This window comes from Mobula hypostoma, chromosome 12, assembly GCF_963921235.1.
Source record: "Mobula hypostoma chromosome 12, sMobHyp1.1, whole genome shotgun sequence".
NCBI classification, from domain to species: domain Eukaryota; kingdom Metazoa; phylum Chordata; class Chondrichthyes; order Myliobatiformes; family Myliobatidae; genus Mobula; species Mobula hypostoma.
In genome coordinates, this window is record NC_086108.1 from 103,673,346 (window position 1) to 103,693,869 (window position 20,524).

A 20,524-nucleotide genomic window follows, 5' to 3' on the forward strand; every position below is an offset into this window, starting at 1 on the left:
CCTGAGGAGTACTGAGGCATTGGCGTACATGTCTATCAATCCACGAAAGCAACAGCGCATGTAGACATGTTGAGTTAAAAAAATGCATACAAGTTATTGGTTAACTATATAGAACTTTAGGACTTCAAACAGTATAGTACCTCCGGCTCATGATTAGCTAAGGGTAGGAAATGTGAGGAAGAATTTTGTCACCAGAAGCTGACTGAAATCTGGAATGAGCTGTCTGATAGATGTTGGAGATAGGTACTAACAACATTTAAGTATGTCGATGAGCACTCAGAATGTATAGATTGGAAGACTACATGCAAAATAGCATCAGTATAGAAAGATACTTGCATACCATAGGTGGATTCTATGGTATTTCTTTGTTCTATTGCGAATGCCTGCGGGAAAATGAATCTCAGGGTAGTATATGGTAACATATATGTACAGTGGATTCTGGTTCATCGGGACAGCTGCTTATTTGGGACAACTCTTAAAGAGAAAAAAAAACAATTGAGAAGATAGCCAGGATTTCCCTCATTTATTTGGGACACTATGCCATTTAATTGGGACAGGAGAATGTTGCCGAACAGTTTCTAAATAGTGTCAGTCATATGCACTTGTGTGACTGTTAGACACTACATCATGTTTAGATTGAATAGCTTTTAAATAGTGTCAGTTGCATGTGTTTGTATTCAAAATGTAGTGATTTTTGTTACTGATGCTGGTGAGAAATAAACGGTAAGACATTCAGAACAGTTTTATTCACTGTGGTTTCAAGCATTCAGGTTCGGAGGTGTAAGAAATAGCCACGAGAGAAAGTGAAACAAATTCACATTAACAAGTTAGGAACTACAAAGAACTTGAAGGTATCAACAATCATCTTCAATGCTACAATGAAAATGAAGCTTTGGAGCATGCAATCTTTGAAAACATTGTATGAAGGCAGTCCATTATCTGCACTTGGTGTCTGTGCTGATTTTGTTCATTTTCAGATAATCAAAAGAACACAGCAGCATACACTGGACAGTTTTATAGTATTGCAGTAGTAATGGTAGTGCTCTAATTTGAATTGCATTTCATTTAAAAACATAATTTGTTACTCAGTTAAACAGTAGTTTGTCTTTTTTTTTACCTTTTTAACTATTTTCATGAAACTTCAGCTAACTGGGGCAGCCACTTAACTAGGCCAAAAATGTAGTGGTCCTGATGCATCCCAATCAACTGGAATCCACTGTACTTTGATACTAAATTTACTTTGAATGGGCACAGAAACAATGGGCTTGTTTTCATGCTGTATAAGGAAGCATTCTACTTGGACGCCATGAAGCTGAGAAGCTTACCAAGTCCTGGAAAGGTGGTGGTCCTGGTGCGAGAAAGGAGACAAGCTGCAGTCTATCAAGGGTATAAAGACCAACACGGATATCGAAGGAATATTGCTTTGAAGAAATGAAAACAGAAAACTGTCAAACACCAAAAGCCGAAGGAATGCATTAAATTGAATTAACCAACACCTTAATTTACTTAGCCTGAGCTTCCCCTATGATGTGATATTTGGAGGTTTAACTCCAACACAAGAGGACTGTGCAACTTCGACAGGCTGTTCAGGATGAATTTTCCAGAATCAGAATCAGGTTTATTATCAACGACATCTGTTGCGAAAACTGTCGTTTTGCGGCAGCAGAACAGTGCAATAGTTACTATATGTTACAACACCTGCAGTGAAAACGTCACCAAAATTTTAAACCATCTCTCAGTGAGATGGAGGCCACAGAAAGTTGTAAATTTAAACCAGTGAAATTGTATCACAGTCGGTTGCATGATGGCCTGCTATGGAAATACCAATGTCCAAGAATAGGAAAGCCAACAAAAAGTGGAGGATACAGCCCAGAGCATCAGAGGATAAGCCTTCCCCACCACTGAACACATCCAAAAGGAATGCTAGCACAAGAAAGCAGCATTCATTATCAAGGGCCACCACCATCCAAGGCCATGCTATTTTCATCAGGAAGGAGGTACAGAAGCCTTAGATCCCACACCTCCAGCTTGAGGAACAGGCATTACCGTTCAGCCATCAGAATCCTGAACCAGCGTGGGTAACTTTACTTACCTCAACTCTGAAATGATTCCACTACCTGTGAACTCACCTTCAAGGACTCTACAACTCATGTTCTCAGTATTATTTATTAATTTGCAGAGTCTGTCTTCTTTTGCACTTCGGTTGTTTGTTAGTCTTTGTGTATAGTTTTCATTGACTCTATTGTATTGCTTTGGTTCTACTGTGAATGCCCACAAGAAAATGAATCTCAGGGTAGTATATGGTGACATATATGTACTTTGATAATATATTTACTTTGAACTATATATTAAAAGCAACAAGGAACTTTTTTGTGAAATCTAATACTTCTGAAATACTTTTTTCAAACCTGTTTCTTTTCATTAACTTCCTGAATACATAAATGCAAAGATACCCTTCAAGTTTATTGCCTTTGGCGTACATATGCAAGGTATACGTAAATGCCAGTGAAAATCAACTTTTTGCGGCAGCAGCGGTACCACACATTACAAACATGCCCAACTCGAGTTAACAGAAACGTAACCTAACAGAAATTAATAAATGCCCTCTTCTTATTACGGCCAGAGAAGAGGTGGGACTGGAGCCAGGAAACACACACTTAACATTTTAAGAACAGTCGCCATCTGAAAGGACAGTGAACTACCTCACAATTTTTTGCTCTCTTTTTGCACTACTTATTTATTGTTAATATATATCACTTACTGCAACTTATAACTTTTCCTTTATTATATATTGCAATTACTATTGCTGCAAAACAATATCACAACATATGCCAGTGATATTAAACCTGATTTTGATAGACATTAAGCAAGCTCAAAATGATGATACAAATCCAAGATGAGAGAAACGAAATATAGTAGAAATATAGATACAAAACTAAGTACTAATCTATATTAGAAAGTAAGACGCAAAGAACAGGGTGTTGCTGTAAAGATGTCACACCTTCGACTTTCTTAGCTGACAATGTTCCTCAACTTACACCAGCAATGACCAATTAGCATATCAGCTATCAACTTCGGTCTTAAGGATCTAACACATTAGAGATGAACACTTGGCTAAATGCAGTAATTGTACTTCAAAGGCAGCAATACTGAGAACCGCACAGCACAGGAACAGGAACTTTAGCCCAAAATATTGTGTCAAATTAATTCAATTAGCAATCAAAACTGTAATTAAACTCGTTTCTCCTGCCTGCACATGGGTCCATACCTCTCCATTCTCTACACATTCATATTCCTTCTAAAAGACTCTTAAACGCCTTTGTCATAGTTGGAATTGTAATATTTGTAAGACATAGGAGCAGAATTAGGTCATTTGGCCGATCTAGTCTGCTCTGCCATTCCATCATGGCTGATTTATTATCCCATTCAACCCCATTCTCCTGTCTCTCCTTCCCCCCTCCCAAAACCTTTGATGCTCTAACTAATCAAGAACCTATCAATCTCTGCTTTAAATACACCCAATGACTTGGCCTTCACACCCATCTGTTGCAATGAATCCCATAGATTCACCACCCTGTGGCTAAAGAATTCCACCTCTTCTCTGTTCTAAAGGAACGTCCTTGTATTGTGAAGCTGCGCCCTCTGGTCCTAGACTTCCCCACTATAGGAAACATCCCTTTCATGACCACTCTATCTACGCCAACACGCCTTTTCTTAGATAAGGGACTCAAAATTGCTCCAACTGCAGTCTGACCAATGCCTTATAAAGCCTCAGCATTACATCCTTGCTATTATATTCTAGTCTTGAAGTGAATGCTAACATCGCATTTGCCTTCTTTGCCACTGACTCAACCTGCAAATTAAACTTTAGGGAATCCTGCGCGAGGACTCCCAAGTCTTTTTGCAGTTCTGATTTCTGAATTTTTTCCTCATTTAGAAAATACTCTATGCCTTTATTTCCTTTTACCAAAGTGTATGTCCAGCTACTTCCCTACTCAGTATTCCATCTGCCACTTCTTTGCCCATTCTCCCAATATGTCGAAGTTCTCCTAAAGACTCCCTGTTTCCTCAACACTACCTGCCCTTCCACCTATCTTTGTATTGTCTGCAAACTTGGCCATTATTATCTCATGTACCAAGATACAGTGATAAGCTTGTTTTACATTCTGTTCATACTGATCATGTTTGATGCTTAACACAAACTCAAGTGTGACAGTGTATTTCTTCGCTTCACTGGTAAAAATTTCTTCTTATACTAATTCCAAAAATATCCTTTCACTCTCAGACCTTTTCAGTAATGATTCTGACCAAAGAACAAGGTCAAAACAAGATTAGAACTGAAGTCTCATTAAGACAAACTTCCCTCTCCAGATATTAATAATATGTTGATTGAATATGATGTGTGCAGTCTTAAGCCTGGATAGATCTACAATAATGGCATTCCAATTGTTAATCCATTGTGTAGTGCTGCAGGAAATTGAACACCTTCCACTTAAGGCTGAGTTGCTGGGCAATAGAGACGAAGGGGCACTTGGCTTGCTTCCTAGATTTCAGTATCAGAATCAGGTTTATTATCATTGACAATGTCACAAAATGTGTTGTTTTGTGTTGCAGCAGCAGTACAGTGCAGCACATAGAACAAACTATAAATTACAATCAGAAAAAACATATATAAAAGAAAATTAAATTTAATCAGTAGTGCCAAAAGAAAGCAAAAAAACAAGTGAGGAAATGGTCATGGACTGTTGAGAAATCTTTTGGCAGAGGGGAAGAAGCTGTTCATAAAACTTTTGAGCATGTACCTACAGGTACCTGTACCTCCTCTCCAAGACTGCATTTCCTGGATGGTGGGGGGAGGGGGTCCTTAATGATGGACCCCCCCCCCCCACTTTTGAGGCATCACCTTTTGAAGATGTCCTTGCCCATGATGTAAGTTGGTTGATGTAAGTTGCTGCTTTTTTCCAATGCTGTGCAGTGGCCCCTCCATACCAGAGAGTGATGCAACCAGTTATAATGCTAATACATCCCTGGAGCCTATGAGGACAAGCATTTTCAATCTGGACTGCTACTGTGCAAAACCTCAACCATCTGCCATGACTGGCCAGCTTGCCAATACATTACCAGGTGAATGTAGAGGCATGCAACTACCCAAGGGAGCACATTCCATCATGACTCAGCACTTTCAATGGAGTCAGATGCAGGAGGAAAATAAACAACACATTGGTTACTATCGTCACAAGTTACAACAGCACCTGTTTATCAACAACGTTGCCAGAGATTAGCCCTACTTGGAATTTCTCTCCTCCTTCCCTGCTGTCAAATTTCCATTTCACAGATCCCAATTTCTTCTTTTAAAGTTTCCAGTGAGATACAGCATATATTTAAGAGATACAGTACAGTAACAGGCTCTTCTGGCCCAAAGAGCCCTTGGCACTCAATTACACCCATGAGACCAATTAACCTGCTAATACAATAGGAACTCTGGGAGGAAGCTGGAGCACCTGGAAGAAATCCACACAGTTCACAGGGAGAATATCCCGAGCTGCAATAACATCGTGCTCACTGCTAGGCTATCATGGCGCTCGAATCCTGTAATTTCCTACACAACACCAACAACCCAATGAGATGACTTCACCACACGTTCCAGCAGTTGAAGGAGTACGTTCACAGCTATCTTCTCAAAGGCAACCTAGAAATGCCGACAATGTCCATAAAATTAACAAATGATTAAACCTTCCCTGAAACCTTCACTTGTCAACCTTTGATTATGACAGCAGGAACACCAATGGTTGTAGATCAGCAGCGCCACAGATTGGATTTCCAAACTGCTGCAAGCAAATTCTGACTTTTGGATATTTGCTGACAAACTAAGCTTACATCATTTAAAACACTGGCAATATACACTCAGTGTGCACTTTATCAGGTACAGGAGGTACCTAATAAAGTGACCATTGAGTATATATTTGTGGTCTTCTGCTGCTGTAGCCCATCCACTTCAAGGTTTGACATGTTGTACATTCAGAGATGCTCCTCCGTACACTACTGTTCTAACTCATTATTATTTAAGTTACTGTCGCCTTCCCATCAGTTTGAACCAGTCTGGCCATTGCCCTCTAACCTCTCTCATTAACAAGGCATTTTCGCCTGCAGAACTGCCACTCACTGGATTTTTTTCTGTCTTATGCACCATTCTCTATAATTGTGCATGAAAATCCCCAGAAAATCAGCAGTTTCTGAGATACTCAAACCACCCTGTCCGGCACCAACTCATTCCACAATCAAAGTCAGTTAGATCACATTTCTTTCTCATTCTGATGTTTGGTCTGAACAACAACTGAACTCTTGACCATGTCTGCATGCTTCCATGCATTGAGTTGCTGCCACATGATTGTCTGATTAGAAAACTGCATTAGCAAGCAGCTGTAAAGGTGCCCCTAATAAAGTGGCCACTCAGTGTAGGAACTGAATTGAAAAAAAGACTAGGATCTATTTGCCATATTTTCTCCCACCCTGTCGACTGTAAGAAACAACATAAATACTGGAAACACAAGGGACAGCAGAAGCAGGAATCTGGAGCAACTATCTGCTGGAGGAACTCAGCAGGTCAGGTAAAACTGATACAGGGTTTTGACCCCAAATGTCAAAAATTCCTTCTCCCCTGCGTACAAGATGCAACTTCGCCCACTGAATTCCTGCAGTAAATAGTCTGTTGTACAACTATTGATTGCTGCAGTTCCACAATCCAATAATTAATCAATCACAGATCCAGATGTCAGCAGAGAAAATCCCAGCAATGAAGAGTGTAGGGAACCAAAGATTTTAATATATTCATTTTTTCAGGCCCTTGGCGTCAGTAGCAGTTTTCTTATCAAAGGCATATGTTATGAAATTTGTTTTTATGGCAGCAGAACAGTGTAGACATGAAAATGACTATAAATTACAGAAGTGCAAAATAGATGAAAACAACAGCAATGTGCATGAAATCTGATGGCAAAGGCTAAGGCGCTGTTTCTAAGTCACAAAGTGTGGGTCTTCAGGCTGTTGTACCTCCTCTCCTGTGGTAGTAACTAGAAGAGGGCATGTTGCAGATGGTGAGGGTCTTTAATGACAGATGCTGCCTTTTGAAGGTGTTCTCAATGGTGGGGTGCACATGGTGGAGCTGGCTGAGTCTACAAACTTCTGTAGCCTCCAATCCAGTTGGAGCTCCCATACCAGGCTGTGATGCAACCAGTCGGAAATCTCTCAAATTTCTATACAGGTATAGAAGTTTGCAATTCTTTGATGACAAACTAAATCTCCTCTAAATCCTAAGTACAGCCTTCTTTGTAATTCACAAGGTAAGCATTTTCACTTCTTATTTGCACTCGAGAACGTGTGGTGAGTCACTGCCCGAACTAGCTGTAATATCTCTGGTGAAAGTCTTTGCATAATGTCCTGGGCAGGAAGTTCGAGCATCATTTGTTAATTTTACAGAAATTGGCATTGCTGACACCACCTCTGCTGTCTGATGTGGTTGGGAGCTTTCCTTTTGATCTGCTGTGGCTCACATGATGAGGGTATCCCACTAGGTCCCCACTAGCTTCCCTAGAATTGTGGACATCTTCAAAAAATGATGCCTCAAAAAGGTGACATCTATCATTAAGGATCCCCGTCACCCAGGATATGCCCTCTTCTTATTGCTACCATCAAGGAGGTGGTACAGGAACCTGAAGACACATCCTCAACATTTTTGGAACAGCTTCTTCCCCACCACCAGTAGATTTCTGAATGGACAATAATCCATGTACAGTACCTCACTATTTTTTTTGCCCTTTGCTCTTTTTTTTGCTCTTAGAAGATACTGTAAAGATGTGGAAGGAGAACTTTTGGCCTCAACACTAAGTGGTGTGTCTGGTGTAAATCTAATACTACACTTCAGCTAAATAATACCATCCCTACTAGAAAGTATGGTGGAAGTAGCATCATGCCAGACATACCACAGAAAGGTTTTACCATCAGGAGGTGCTGTCAGTTATTATAGAGTACACAGCTATTGACCAGCACTTGCAATAACAGTATATGAGTAGTTCAGTTAAACCTCCGATCAAACTGGGACACTGGAGAGTGTTTCAGTGATGGTGGTATCAAGGTAAGGTGGTCCTTTTGTTTGAGGTAATCGCTTCTTGGCACTTTTGTGGTTTGAGTTACTCATCACTGTCAGGAAGAAGCAATTCTCAGACACCTTGAGATTGAAGTTCCATCTGAATGAACCATTTTGGCCTTCTGAAATCCAGTTTTCAGTGGGCTCTACGTGTAGTAAAATGGCAACTGCCAAACTGCACAGGAATCAGTAAAGGCTCTGGGACTAGACAATCTCGTGGTTCAGTACTGAAGACCAAAGCTCCTCCGGCATTTTGCATTTGTATGCAGATGTGAACTGCTTCACTTTGTGAGGAGTTTTAAGTGGAAATAATGTGCACTCAGAGAACACCACTCTCCATTTCCAACATCAAGACAGAAGGAAAGTAATTACTGATGCAGCTGAAAGTGGCTGGACTAGGATAGTGCCCCAAGGAATTTCTGCAGTGATCCTTGAAATGGGATGAATAAACTCCATTAATCACACTCATCTTTCTTTGTGTAGGTTAGGAGTCCAATTATTAACCCAAGAAGTTTTCAAACCCATCCCTCGTTTACTAATCCATTCGTATGACGGACATCCAATACAGAGATTGATTCCGGCGCCAAAGTACTTTGCCCAGATGCCAGGATTGATAAGATTAATGAAACTTTTATTAAAAAGCCAATTATTGATGTCATTGAAATCAAAACTTGTATTCTTAAAAGTCATACAAAAATAGATATCTTATTGATAATAACCTCCAAGTTAGCATAGCGATGAGCGTAATACCATTACTGCTCATAGCGTCTGAGTTGGGAGTTCAATTCCAGCGTCGTCTACAGGGAATTTGTACATTCTTCCCAAGACTGTGTAGGTTTCCTTCAGGTGCTCTGGTTTCTTCCCAAAGTCCAAAGATGCACTGGTAGTAGATTAATCAGTCATTGTAAATTGTTCTGTGATTAGGCTAAGGTTAAATAAATGTCTGTTCTGCCAAGTTCCTTCAGCATTTTGTATTTGTTGCTGGGGCAATTTTCCACTTTGTTGGATGAATGCCAGTGTCATAACTATAAAAACAACTTGCAATAGAGCTCGGGTCTTCAATACTGAACTAGGATGTTGCCCGTTCCCAAAATCTTTGCTGATTCCTGTGCAGTTTGCCATTTTGCTCCACATGGTGTCAACTGAAAACGGGCACATGTGATGGCAGGATTGCAGAAGGCTAACATAGGTCATTCAGATAGAACTTCAGTCTCAATGTGTCTGCAAATTGCTTCTTCCTAATCTTTACATTGACATGTTCTGCGACTGTTGAGGATGAAGATATTTTTCAGATTTCCTCCGTCCTTAAATGGCTAATTGTTCTAGACTTGGAATGACTTCAATCTGATCAGTTAGTTGAGAGATCTGTCTATTTATTGTAAGTTGATTTTCCAGTTTAGCATTTATGTGGTCCTGCAAACTAACTTCATCAAGTGGCACTTTTTTGACAAACCGTCTGATGTTCTCCCGTCACATCGTTCAGGGTCGATCCCTTGACTTGACAGTAATGGTGGAATGAGAGATACCACAAAACATGAAAATGACAGACAGCAAGTCCTAAAGTTAGAATACGTATTTCGTCCTTAAGTTCAGTGTACCAGAGGGGTCCTCACCACAATCTAGCTCTCCCCTCTCCCATTTAAATTTCACTGTTGTGCTTGGTAATTTTGAGAGCAAATACCACCAGTCTGCTAAATTATCACTACAGCACCACAATCAAAATTACTTAAATACTCTACCTTAAAATCCAGAAAGCTGAGTTACTGCGATTCGCCAGGAGCTATAGCTTTAGGTCCCACTCCACCAGGTTGAGAAAGTTATTACCCTACAGCCATCAGGCTCCTGAACCAATGTGGATAACTTCACTCCCCTCAATGCTAAGCTGACTTCATAACCTATTGACTCAATTTGAAGAACTCTACAACACTTACTTTATTATTTGTATGATCTGTCTTCTTTTGCACACTGGTTGTTTGTCAGTCTTCCTTTATGCATAGATTTTCAGAAATTCTATTGTATTAATTTTCCTGTAAATGCCTGCAAGAAATTGAATCTCAGAAATAGTGCATATGTGTACTTTGATAATAAATTTCCTTTGACTTGAATTCTATTCTGGTACTGTCCTCTTCTGGTCAACATCACCCCAACCCCTTATACTTGCCATCTGCTCCCCCAGTCGGTTTATATCTATTGCCAACTGAAATACTGGCATATCAGCATGGCAGCTAGCAGTTAGTGAAATCACTTTACAGATCACTGATTGGGTTTGATTCCCACCAGTATAAGGAGTTTGTATTTTCTCTCCATGAACAACTGGATTTCCTCGGGGGGGGGGGGAGGGTGCTCAATTTTCGTCCCACGTTCCAAAGATGTACAGTTAGGGCTAGTGAGTTGGGGACATGTTGTGTTGATGTTGGAAGCATGGCAACATTTGCAGCCTGCCCTCCCCCAGCACATTACAAACAATGACAAACGACGCATTCCTCTGTATGTTTTGATGTACGTGTTACAAATAAAGCTATTTTTAATCTCTTTATATTTGTATAGCTTTTAATGTACCGCCATCTATTCCTTCAATTCTGTTACTGTCCTCTTCTGGTCAACATCACCCCAACCCCTCATGAATTCTAAACACTTCATTAACAATTCAGGCTTCTCTTTACCAGGGAGAATATTCTACATTCAAATTCAATCGTTTTGTTCCCTATCCAAAAGAACTTTCACAAGAAGTGAATGCAACGGAACCAAAGTATTGGGAGAGAGACTGCTTAAGCCAAGTTACTCAGGGACTCAAGGGCACACATTGCAGCAGAGATGCAATGGGTGGATAGTTGGGTGTGAAGAGACTAAAGAATGAGGTTGGCGGGGTGGGAGGGCACTTTGAATGCTGCGTGAGAAGGGAATAGAAGGATCAGCTCACTTGACTCCACGACTCAATAAATTCCTGCCTGAGCTATTCTTACCCTCAACGCTACTTTCTCACTCTCTCTGCATCCCCTGTAACTGCCTTGCAGTTCAAATATCTGTCAGTCTCTGCCTTGAATACGCTTGATGACTCACCCCACCAGTTCCTTCAAAAGGTGATGCCTCAAAAATGTTGCATCTGTCACCCAATGCCCTCTTCTCATTGCTACCATCAGGGAGGAGGGTACAAGAGCCCGAAGACACACACTTAAAGTATTAGGAATAGCTTCTTCCCCTCAGCCATCAGATTTCTGAATGGAAAATGAACCCATGAACACTACCTCACCTCTTTTTCCCCCTACTTATTTAATTGTATATATGTACTTAGTATTGTAATTTATTGTATATATTTATTATGTATTGCAATGTACTGCTGCCACAAAATAACAAATTTCATGACATATGCCAGTGATACTAAACCTGATTCTATTCTCTGGAGAACTTCAAGGATCCACAACCTTCAGAGAATTTTTTTTTTTTTTTTACTCTTCTCTGCTTGAAATGCACAACCGCTATTGCAAAACCATGATCCCTTGTTCTGGATACACTGATAAGCGGTAAAACATCTTATCAGCAACAACCCAGTTAATCCTCTACAGAATCTTGTGTTTCAATAAGAATTAGAATTGGACATCAGCTGTAGTTCTTTATAATTCCAATAAGAAAGGTTCTTACATGTTTATGTACATTCAGTGGCCACTTTATTCGGTATCTCCTGTACTTAATAAAGTGGTCACTGACTGCGTGTTCGTGGCCTTCAGCTGCTGTAACTCATCCACTTCAAGGTACAATAATGTTGTGTGTTTGGAGATGCTCTTCTGCACAAGACTGTTGGAACACCTGGTTATTTGAGTTACTGTCATCTTCCTGTTAACTTGAACCCAGTCTGGTCATTCACTGTTGATCTCTCTCAATAGCAAGGCACTCTCACCCAAAGAACCGCTGCACACTGGATTTTATTTTGTTTTTCATACTATTCTACGTAAACCCAAGAGACTGTTGTATGTGCAAATCCCAAGAGATTAGCAGTTTCTGAGATACTCAAACCACCCCATCTGACACCAACAATCATCTTACTGTCAAAGTCACATAGATCACCTTTCTTCCCCATTCTGATGTCTGTTCTGAATAACAACTGAACCTCTTGGCCATGTCTGCATGCTTTTATGCACTGAGTTGCTGACACATGATTGGCTGGTTAGATATTTGCATTAACAGGCAAGTATACAAGTGTACCTGACAAAATAGCCACTGAGTGTGTACATCAAAACATGGCAGGGAAGCATAGGGGTGACCATAACACTATTATTGAGGCAGTGATTGGGTCCATTTCCTGCCTCTGTACCGAGTGAGTTTGTACGTTTTCCTTATGACCACCGGGTGCTCCGGTTTTGTCTCACATTCCAAAGATAAACAGGTTAGGATTAGTGAGTTGTGGCCTTGCTACACTGGCGCTGGAAAAGTGATGACACTCATGAGCTGCCCCCAGCACATATTCAGACTGTGCTGGTCAATGATGCAAAAACAGCCTATTTCACTGCCTCTATGTTTTGATGTACATGTGACAAATAAAGGTAATTTTTTCATCTTAACGAGAAAACCTTCTTGAGTTTCCCAATGTATACAAATCCTTTCTTACAAAGCTATACATCGGGCTACATCAGATACAGTTGCATCAGCACCCTGCAAAGTTGCACCAAAATCTCCTCACGTGGACTCCAGCCACCCGCCCATAGACTGTCTATATTTCTCACTGCATCAGTTTAGCAGCCAGCATAACCAAAGACCCCACCCAATTTCCTCCCACCAGGCGGAAGATGCAAAAGCCTGAAAGCATGGCCAAGCTCAAAAGCAGCTTCTATCGCTGTTATAAGACCGTTGAATGATCCTCTAGTACAATGGATGGAACCTTGACCTCACAATCTACCTCATTATGATCTTGCACCCTATTGTCTCCCTGCACTGAACTTTCTCTTTAGCTATCAATTCATTCTGTACTCTGTTATCATTCTACCTCAATGCATGGTGAAATGATTTGATCTGAATGAACATTATGCCAGACCTCAGCACATGACAATAATAAACCAATTCAATTTAACTTCCATACCTCTTTATAATAAAGACTAATACTCTATTTGTCTAATTGCTTGCTAACATTGTGTCACATCCTCAGCTCCTATTTACATTGCAACATCAGTTTAAAGTATTTGCTTTCTTACTCTTCCTTCCAAGACCGATAACCTCATTTTACACATGATACACCTTTTAACCTCTCATCCACTCGCATAACCTATCTACAAGCGCTCTGCAAGTCCTTGTGACAGCCACCAATAATTATAGGCACAGTACACACGGATCATAAATAGTTGAGAACACAGCACCAGTCCCTTAGTGCCTCGCTGATTACTGCATGCTAAACTAGAAATTCTGCCCTTTTTGTGTGAGTTAGCCAATTCCTTCTCCATGGCACCACATTACCTCCAGTCCGTCAGTAAATGATGAGGGTAGATAGTGAGGTATGGAATAGGAACATAAATAGCAATCCATTTAATCCGTCAAGGGTGCTCCATAAAAGATAACGACTAGATTCAGACCTTGAAATCATTTTCCAACACTCGATTGTCACAAATCTATTGATCTGTTTTGAATGCAATCAAAGGCTGAGCGTTCACGCCCCTCTGGGGAGCACAATTCCTGAGGGAGAAGGGATAGCGAGAGATCGGAAGTGATGGGGAGAGTATGCGGCCGAGAAGGAATGGGCAGGGGAGTTGATTCCGGCTAAAGAAGACGGCTCATTTAGGCGGCATGGTGGGTCTCGGAGTTAACGGACCGGCTCTCCTCCGCAGAAGCTGCCACTCCCGGGAACCGGCCTGGCAAGGCGTTCCTTCCCTGCGGCCTAACCATAACCAGTGGTCCCCGCACTCGCCTCCAGGTAGTCCCCACCACCACCCTTCCCCAGCCGGGGGACCCATCCAGGCTCGTAGACCGGGAGCCCCACTCCCAGTCCCCCCGACTCCCTCCCACCTCAAACCGGCTGGCACTCACCCAATCCCCTCTCGTCGACCTGTCGCTGCTGGCTCTCCGCAATCCAGTTAGGACAGCTGCCCTCCTCCGGCCGCGGCAGCCAATCACAGGTCTGCCCGCCTCCGGCTGCAGCTGCCAATCACAGCTCCACCCGCCTCCGGCCGCGGCTGCCAATCAAAGCTCATCCCGCCTCCGGTCACGGATGCCAATCACACCTATCCCTCCTCAGTGTGCCTGTCAATCACACAGCCCCTGGCCTACGAACCCTTCAGCCAATCACACATCTCCCCGCCTCCAAATCGCCCGGTGCCGACTGAGAGAGTCACACTTCGCCAATGACGTTTCACTGCGACGCCTGCTACGACTGCCAATCGTTTATCACCCCTCCCACAGAGCCCCTGTCATTTACAAACCTTCTTTCCAAATTATAGCATCTCCCCTCCTCCTACGCGACTGCCAGTCAAAGAATTCCAACACTTTCAGCCGCACAGTCACCCCGGCCCAGCTACTCCTGCCAATCACAACGCAGAGAACAACGGGCATCAGCTGGTCATTGAGGCCCGCCCTGCCTACCTGCCAATCATAATCGGCGCGGAGATTCCGCCCCTAACCGCTCCATCCATTGGGCCTCACTACACCAGATCCACCAATCATCGGCTTCATTCTCAGTCAAGCTTGTAGCTGATAGGTGAAACCACATGAATGAGAGATGATGGGCAGATGGAACCAGGAGCGGGTTGGAGAAGGGAGGTGAACCAAGGGAGAAGGCTCCTTGCTGGATCGTGGATGGGGTTCAGTGGGGCGGGCGGTGATGGGTAGGTGGTACTAGGCGAGGGAGGCTGATGACTCCAGGGCTGACAGGAAGGGATGGAAAAGTTGAAGAGACCCAAGGTGAACTGAAGGGAAGATTTTAAGTTGGCAATGGAGAATGCTGATTCCAGACAGGTTGGCATGGGAATGCCAAAAGGCGTTGAAATGGTATTTATTCATATATTCACATACAGTGAGAAGTAGGCCCTTGGCACCATGCCACCCAGTTTAATCCTAGCCTTGTCACAGGACAATTTACAAAGACCAATTAACCTACCAGATGGTACATCTTTGGACCAATATGATAACGGGGAGAAAGTACAAACTCCTTCGAGGCAGCAGTGGGAATTGAACCCCGGTCACCTGTACTGTAAAGTGTTGTGCTAACCATTACACTACTGTGCTGCCCAGAATGCAACTTGGATGTTGGGTTGGCCACTGTGGAAGGAGTGCAAATACGCCTCAGAATGGTTGTCCACTCCATGTTTGGTTTCTTTACTGTAGAGGAAGCCAATGGGGAGCATCAACGACATAGACCAAATTGGAGGAGGTACAGTGCCATGCAAAAGTTTGGGCACTTCAGTCAAAATTTCTGTTACTGTGAATAGCTAAGTGAGTAAAAGATGAACTGATTTTCAAAAGGCATAAAGTTAAAGATGACACATTTCTTTAATATTTTAAGCAAGAAAACTTTTTTTAATTTCCATCTTTTACAGTTTCAAAATAACAAAAAAGGAAAAGGGCCTGAAGCAAAAGTTTGGGCTCCCTGCATGGTCAGTACTTAGTAACACCCCCTTTGGCAAGTATCACAGCTTGTAAACGCTTTCTGTAGCCAGCTAAGAGTCTTTCAATTCTTGTTTGGGGGATTTTCGCACATTCTTCCTCGCAAAAGGCTTCCAGTTCTGTGAGATTCTTGGGCTGTCTTGCATGCACTGCTCTTTTGAGGTCTATCCACAGATTCTCGATGATGTTTAGGTCAGGAGACTGTGAGGTCCATGGCAAGACCTTCAGCTTGCACCTCTTGAAGTAGTCCATTAGGATTTTGAGGTGTGTTTGGGTTCATTATCCTGTTGTAGAAGCCATCCTCTTTTCATCTTTGGCTTTTTTACAGATGGTGTGATGTTTGCTTCCAGAATTTGCTGGTATTTAATTGAATTCATTCTTCCCTCTACGAGTAAATGTTCCCCGTGTCACTGGCTGCAACACAAGCCCAAAGTATGATCGACCCACCCCCGTGCTTTGGAGAGGGGTTCTTTTCATGAAATTCTGCACCCTTTTTTCTCCAACCATACCTTTGCTTATTGCGGCCAAAAAGTTCTATTCAAAAGGTTCAAAGGAACATCTAAACAAGCCTGATGCATTTTGGAAACAGGTCCTGTGGACTGATGAAGTTAAAGTAGAACTTTTTGGCCACCCCGCCCCCCACCAAACACCTTACCAAATACTTTGCCTCATAATTCCCTGGATCAAATTCCTATTTGTCACCTTTCTACTCAGATAATCAGACCTTCTACATCCTGCTGCGGTCTCAGTCTTCCCTCCTCACCATCAATCTAACGGCTGATTTTTGCACTTTATGTAAATCTCTCTGTTGTTTGACATTTAAATTGTGATAATCTTCCAAAATTTCCAAAAAAAAGTGTTTTTACAGTGAGGTCCACAGCTGTACAATACAAAACAGTTAATTTATATTACTTATTGGAAGTCGAGGCCCCAGCACTGCCCCCTATCATACACATCTATGATTACATCATGCCAACCAGTAAAAAGCCTACTCTCACCCTACTACTGTACTTGTAAAAATGCCATCTCCTTCTATCAATTCTTCCGTCTCCACCACATCTGCTCTCAGGATGGGGATTTTCATTCTAGAACAAAGATGTCCTCCTTTTTCAAAGAAAAAGGCTTCTCTTCCTCCACCATCCACCCTAATGCTGCCCTCAACTGCATCTCTTCCATTGCACACACATCTGCTCTTTTCCCACCCTCCCGCCACCCTACCACAGATAGGGTTCCTCTTGTCTTCACCTACCACCCCACCAGCCTCCACGTCCAGCACATAATTCTCCAAAACTTCTGCCACTCCAATGGGATCCCTAACCCCCACTTCCTGCTTTCTGCAGGGATCGCTTCGTATGCAACTCCCTTGTGTATTTGTCCCTTTCCACTGATCGCCCTCCTAGCACTTACCCTCGCAAGCAGAACAAGTGCTACACCTGCCCCTATACCTCCTCCCTCACTACCATTCAGGACCCTAAACAGTCCTTCCAGGTGAGGCAACACTTCATCTGCGAGTCTGTTGGGGTCATTTACTGTGTTTGGTGCTCCTGGTGAGGCCTGTACATCGATGAGACCCACGTAGATTGGGAGACCACTTTGCCGAGCATCTACGCTCCATCCGCCAGAACAAGTGGGATCTCCCAGTAGCCACCCATTTTAATTCCACTTCCCATTCCCATTTCGATATGTCCATCCATGGCCTCCTCTACTGTGGTGATGAGGCCACACTTTGGTTGGAGGAACAACACCTTATATTTCATTTGGGTAGCCTCCAAACTGATGGCAGGAACATCGATTTCTCAAACTTTCGGTAATGCCTCCCAACCCTCCACCTCCCCCTCTCCATTTCCTATCCCCTTTTCCCTCTCTCACCTCATCTCACCAATTAACTTCCAGCTCTTTACTTCATTCTCCAGGTTTCACCCATCACCTGATGGTTCTCCCTCCCCTCCCCCCACCTTTTAAAGCTACTCCTCGGCTTCTTCACTCCAGTCCTGCCGAAGGGTTTCGGCCCAAAATGTCGACTGTACTCTTTTCCTGGCCTGCTGAATTTTTTGTGTGTGTTGCTTGGATTTTCAGCATCCGTAGATTTTCTCTTCTTTCTGGTTTGACATCCGATCAGTTTAATCCAGTCAAAAACATTACCAACTCTACCATGATCTTTTGTCTTTTACAATAAGCTTTGAAATGGCGGCTTATCAAATGCTTTCTGAAAATCCAAATATAGCCCTCTTTGTTCACAGCAGATATAATATTTCAATTCCAATAATAGTTTCAGGTTACTGAAATACTTAGGTGGAAGAATTCAAAGAGGGTATTTTAATTAAAACTAGAGCATACTAAATTGAAACTGTAAGATCAATCTAACTTCTATAGATCCCTCCCATTTTTCTTTCATCCATGTGCCTCTTTAAGAGTCTCTTAAATGTTCCTAATGTATCTGTTCCACCACCCTTGGCAGCGTGTTCCACACACCCATCACTCTCTGTGAACATAAGTTCCTATTCCATCCACTTCTTTCACATCTGTCTGACATGCACTCAACTTTTTAGGAACAGCTTCTTCCACTCCACCATCAGATTTCTAAATGGTCCATGAACCCCTGAGCTCTTTTCACACCGTTTATTTTTCCTTAATATTTATATACTGCAATTTATTAATTATTGTATTATTATTATGTTATAGCATATATTGTAATATGTGTGTCAGGGTGGAGATACGTCTCTACCAAAGGAGGTGTAAGGCACTCCTTCCCTCCGCTATCCAGCAGGTCTTCTCCTTGGGTAAAGTGGAGCATTATTGCCCACGTCAATATGACACGGCACATCATGATAATAATAGTAATATATTACATATATTGTAATTTAAAGTAACTTCTTAAATATTGTGTTGTACTCCTGCCAAACAAAAAATCTTCATGACATACATCAGTTATAGCACACCTGATTTTGATCTGTCCTTAAAATGATGCTGAAGATTAGTCACAATATTCTATTAATGGCTGAAATTATTATATGTTTAAGTCTCATATCATCTCTTTGCTTTCATTTGATGGGTATAGATAGAGTAAATGCAAACAGGCTTTTTCTACTGAGGTTGGGTGAATCTAGAACTAGAGATCATGGGTTAAGGGTGAAAGGTGAAATGTTTAAGGGAAACTTGAGGGGGAACTTCTTCACTCAGAGGATGGCAAGAATGGGGAAAGAGCTGCCAGCACAATTGGTAGGAGTGGGTTTGATTTCAACATTTCACAGAAATTTGTTTTAAGTACAGGGATCACTGACATCACTGAGTCACAGCTGAAAGAAGGCCATAGTTGGGAACTTTCGAGGTGAAATTTTGAGGGTACAGGATCTTTATGTTCCTGTTAGGTTGAAAGGAAAGGTTAAAAGTTTGAGAGAGCCATGGTTTTCAAGGGATATTGGAAACTTGGTTCGGAAAAAGAGAGAGATCTACAATAAATATAGGCAGCTTGAAGTAAATGAGGTGCTCGAGGAATATAAAGAATGTAAAAAGAATCTTAAGAAAGAAATTAGAAAAGCTAAAAGAAGATATGAGGTTGCTTTGGCAAGTAAGGTGAAAATAAATCCAAAGGGTTTCGACAGTTATATTAATAGCAAAAGGATAGTGAGGGATAAAATTGGTCCCTTAGAGAATCAGAGTGGACAACTATGTGCGGAGCCAAAAGAGATGGGGGAGATTTTGAACAATTTCTTTTCTTCGGTATTCACTAAGGAGAAGGATATTGAATTGTGTAAGGTAAGAGAAACAAGAAAGGTAGTTATGGAAAGTATGATGATTACAGAAGAGGAAGTACTGGCACTTTTAAGGAATATAGAAGTGGATAAGTCTCCGGATTCTGACAGGATATTCCCTAGGACCTTGAGGGAAGTTAGTATGGAAATAGCAGGGGCTCTTGCCGAAATATTTCAAATGTCATTAGAAATATGGATGGTGCCGGAGAATTGGCGTATTGCTCATGTTGTTCCATTGTTTAAAAAGGGTTCTAAGAGTAAACCTAGCAACTATCGGCCTGTGAGTTTGACGTCAGTGGTGGGTAAATTGATGGAAAGTATTCTTAGAGATGTTATATATAATTATCTGGACAGACAGGGTCTGATTAGGAACAGTCAACGTGGATTTGTACGTGGAAGGTCATGTTTGAATTATTGAATTTTTTGAAGAGGTTACTAGGAAAGTTGACGAGGGTAAAGTGGTGGATGTTGTCTATATGGACTTTAGTAAGGCCTTTGACAAGGTTCCACACAGGAGGTTAGTTAGGAAGGTTCAATCATTAGGTACTAATATTGAAGTAGTAAAATGGATTCAGCAGAGGCTGGATGGGAGACGCCAGAGAGTAGTGGCGGATAACTGTTTGTCAAACTGGAAGCCGGTGTCCAGTGGTGTGTCTCAGGGATCAGTACTGGGTCCAATGTTGTTTGTCATATATATTAATGATCTGGATGATGGGGTGGTAAATTGGATTGGTAAGTATGCAGATGATACTAAGATAGGTGGTGTTGTGGATAATGAAGTAAGTTTTCAAAGCTTGCAGAGATTTAGGCCAGTTAGAAGAGTGGGCTGAAAGATGGCAGATGGAGTTTAATGCTGAAAAATGTGAGGCGTTACATTTTGGTAAGACTAATCAAAATAGGACATACATGGTAAATGGTAGGGCATTGAGGAATGCAGTAGAACAGAGGGATCTAGGAATAATGGTGCATAGTTCCCTGAAGGTGGAATCTCATGTGGATAGGGTGGTGAAGAGAGCTTTTGGTATGCTGGCCTTTATAAATCAGAGCATTG

The 20,524-nt window shown here is 41.9% G+C and overlaps 1 protein-coding gene across 6 annotated transcripts in view; it reads right to left on the bottom strand.

The window, feature by feature from the left end:
- Positions 1-20,524, bottom strand: part of usp33 (ubiquitin specific peptidase 33) — a 156,905-nt gene that overhangs the window by 125,634 nt on the left and 10,747 nt on the right. For 2 of the 6 annotated variants that reach the window (XM_063064732.1, XM_063064736.1), the window contains exons 1-2: positions 14,150-14,429; positions 1,326-1,421 (exon numbers count right to left, since the gene is read on the bottom strand). The gene's annotated coding sequence lies outside the window, so the exon portion shown is untranslated. Of the gene's footprint in view, positions 1-1,325; positions 1,422-10,071; positions 10,402-14,149; positions 14,430-14,541; positions 14,666-20,524 lie in introns of those variants that run through there. The other 4 variants (XM_063064733.1, XM_063064737.1, XM_063064735.1 and 1 more) reach the window with 4 other exon arrangements.